The sequence below is a fragment of the Coturnix japonica genome, unplaced genomic scaffold (genome assembly GCF_054131305.1).
Source record: "Coturnix japonica strain WE unplaced genomic scaffold, WE-NBRP24 Scf092, whole genome shotgun sequence".
In the NCBI taxonomy this organism is placed as follows: domain Eukaryota; kingdom Metazoa; phylum Chordata; class Aves; order Galliformes; family Phasianidae; genus Coturnix; species Coturnix japonica.
The window spans coordinates 119,048-122,500 of NW_028188995.1; positions in this window are offsets into that span (position 1 = coordinate 119,048).

The window sequence follows — 3,453 nt, forward strand, 5'->3', positions numbered from 1 at the left end:
AAGCGGGTAGACCTGGCAGCTACACGCAAGCCGCACGGGCAGCGACCCCTAGCCGCCGCCGCCGAGCACCACGGCCCGCTCGGAGCCGGGTAGACCGTGCCGACCTAGTCGAGCCGCATAGGCAGCGACCCCTAGCCGCCGCCGCCGAGCACCACGGCCCGCTCGGAGCCGGGTAGACCGTGCCGACCTAGTCGAGCCGCATAGGCAGCGACCCCTAGCCGCCGCCGCCGAGCACCACGGCCCGCTCGGAGCCGGGTAGACCGTGCCGACCTAGTCGAGCCGCATAGGCAGCGACCCCTAGCCGCCGCCGCCGAGCACCACGGCCCGCTCGGAGCCGGGTAGACCGTGCCGACCTAGCCGAGCCGCATAGGCAGCGACCCCTAGCCGCCGCCGCCGAGCACCATTGCCCGCTCGGAGCCGGGTAGACCGTGCCGACCTAATCGAGCCGCATGGGCAGCGACGCCTAGCCGCCGCCGCCGAGCACCACGGCCCGCTCGGAGCCGGGTAGACCGTGCCGACCTAGTCGAGACGCATAGGCAGCGACCCCTAGCCGCCGCCGCCGAGCACCACGGCCCGCTCGGAGCCGGGTAGACCGTGCCGACCTAGTCGAGCCGCATAGGCAGCGACCCCTAGCCGCCGCCGCCGAGCACCACGGCCCGCTCGGAGCCGGGTAGACCGTACCGACCTAGCCGAGCCGCATGGGCAGCGACGCCTAGCCGCCGCCGCCGAGCACCACGGCCCGCTCGGAGCCGGGTAGACCCTGCCGACCTAGCCGAGCCGCATAGGCAGCGACCCCTAGCCGCCGCCGCCGAGCACCACGGCCCGCTCGGAGCCGGGTAGACCGTGCCGACCTAGTCGAGCCGCATGGGCAGCGACGCCTAGCCGCCGCCGCCGAGCACCACGGCCCGCTCGGAGCCGGGTAGACCGTGGCGACCTAGCCGAGCCGCATGGGCAGCGACGCCTAGCCGCCGACGCCGTGCCCCCCCCCCCCCCTTACTCCCCCCCCCCCCTTCCCCCCCCCCACTTACTCCCCCCCCCCCCCCCCCTCCCCCCTCTTCCCGTCCCCCCCCCCCCCCCCCCCCTCTTCCCCCCCCCCCCCCGGAGACGCTCGGAGCCGTGTACACAGTGCAGGCGCAGCGGAGCAGCCACAAGAGCGGCACTTGGCCACTTCCGCGGAACGTCCGAGCCGTGCTGAGTCCGCCTGGAGAGGCTGGACCGTGCCGCCGCGGCTCAGATCGCCCGACTCCGCCGAGGAGCGTCCGAGCCGAGCGGAACCCGCCGGGAGCGGTTGGACCGTGCCGGCGCACCCGAGCCTCCGCGGCTGAGACCCCCCGGACGCCGCCGCGGAACGTCCGAGCCGAGCCGAGCCCGCCGAGAGCGGTTGGACCGTGCCGGCGCACTCGAGCCGCCGCGGCTCAGATCGCCCGACTCCGCCCAGGAGCGTCCGAGCCGAGCGGAACCCGCCGGGAGCGGTTGGACCGTGCCGGCGCACTCGAGCCGCCGCGGCTCAGATCGCCGGACGCCGCCGAGGAACGTCCGAGCCGAGCGGAGCCCGCCGGGAGAGGCTGGACCGTGCCGGCGCACCCGAGCCTCCGCGGCTGAGACCCCCCGGACGCCGCCGCGGAACGTCCGAGCCGAGCCGAGCCCGCCGAGAGCGGTTGGACCGTGCCGGCGCACTCGAGCCGCCGCGGCTCAGATCGCCGGACGCCGACGAGGAAAGTCCGTGCCGAGCGGAGCCCGCAGGGAGGGGCTGTGCAGTGCCGGCGCACTCGAGCCGCCGCGGCTGAGACCCCCCGGACACCACCGAGGAACGTCCGAACCGAACGGAGCCCGCCGGGAGAGGCTGGACCGTGCCGGCGCACACGAGCCTCCGCGCTGGCCAGCGGTCGCTGCACGTCCGGCTCGAGTTGGTCGGCACGGTCTACCCGGCTCCGAGCGGACCGAAGCTCATGCGGCGGCGGCCAGGGGTCGCTGAGCGGCGGCCGGCTCACGTCGGCACGGTCTACCCTGCTCCGCCGCGGACGCTAGAGGTCGCTGACGGACGGGCTGGCAGACGTGCAGCGACACCTAGCGACCGCCGCCGAGCCCTCGCGCACCCACGGAGCAGGGTAGACCGTGCCGACCTAGTCGAGCCGCATAGGCAGCGACCTCTAGCAGCCGCCGCCGAGCGCCACGGCCCGCTCGGAGCCGGGTAGACCGTGCCGACCTAGTCGAGCCGCATAGGCAGCGACCTCTAGCAGCCGCCGCCGAGCACCACGGCCCGCTCGGAGCCGGGTAGACCGTGCCGACCTAGTCGAGCCGCATAGGCAGCGACCTCTAGCATCCGCCGCCGAGCGCCACGGCCCGCTCGGAGCCGGGTAGACCGTGCCGACCTAGTCGAGCCGCATAGGCAGCGACCTCTAGCAGCCGCCGCCGAGCACCACGGCCCGCTCGGAGCCGGGTAGACCGTGCCGACCTAGTCGAGCCGCATGGGCAGCGACCTCTAGCATCCGCCGCCGAGCGCCACGGCCCGCTCGGAGCCGGGTAGACCGTGCCGGAGCACCGGAGGCGCCACGGAGACGCCACTCGGCCGCAGCCGCGGAACGACCAGGGTGCACGTATGAGCCGGCCGCTGTTCGCCGGGTCGGGGCGCACCCGGGCTTCTCGGTTCGGCCTTGCTTGAAGCTGGCCGTCCCGCCACCGCCAACGCGGTTTTGCCCTTTTGTCTGCGTGTTTGTTTGTTCGTCCGTTCGTTCGTACTTTGGTCCGTTCGATTGTTTGTCTGTGCCCCCACGCGCCCTCTCGGTTTTATTATTTTCCGTTTGTTTGTTTGTTTGTTTGTTTGTTTTTCTCGTGGGTTCTTCTTTGCTTTCCCCTTTTTTAGATTTTGAAAAAGCCGCCCCGCCCCCCCCGCCTCCCCGGCTCTGCAGGAAGAGCGTGGGCGCGTGCGCGGGCCCCGCCCACCAAGGTCCGTTCGGGCCGGATATCCGGACTGCGGGCAGGCCGCGTGGCGAGGGATGGCGAAAGAGCGGCGGGAAGACGGCAGCGGCGAGAGGTCGGCCGGCGGGAGGCGGCCGCGTCCCCCGCGGGGTTCGCGCCTAGCCTCTCTCCCAGCCGGCAGATGAGGTGGAACGGTACGTGGGATTTTCGGCGAGAGGAGGAGGAGGTGGTGGCGGTGGTGGCGGGTGGGGCTGGGGGGTGGCGAGGCGTTTTGGCGGGCTCCGGTCGCCGAGTCGAGCCGCCATTGGGCCGAGCCGTCAGGAGCACCCCGGCGGAGAAAGGAAAGAAAAGAAAAAAACCAAACGGGCCAATCGGGTCCAAACAAATAACCGAGCGAGTGACCGACCGACCGACCAAACAAAAAAAAAAAACAACAAAAACAAAGACAAACAAACAAATAAAAAAACACGGTCGCGGGCCGGTCGGGCGAGATGCGTCCGGGAGAGGGCGGGTTGTGGGCGAGGGCCGGGGTGG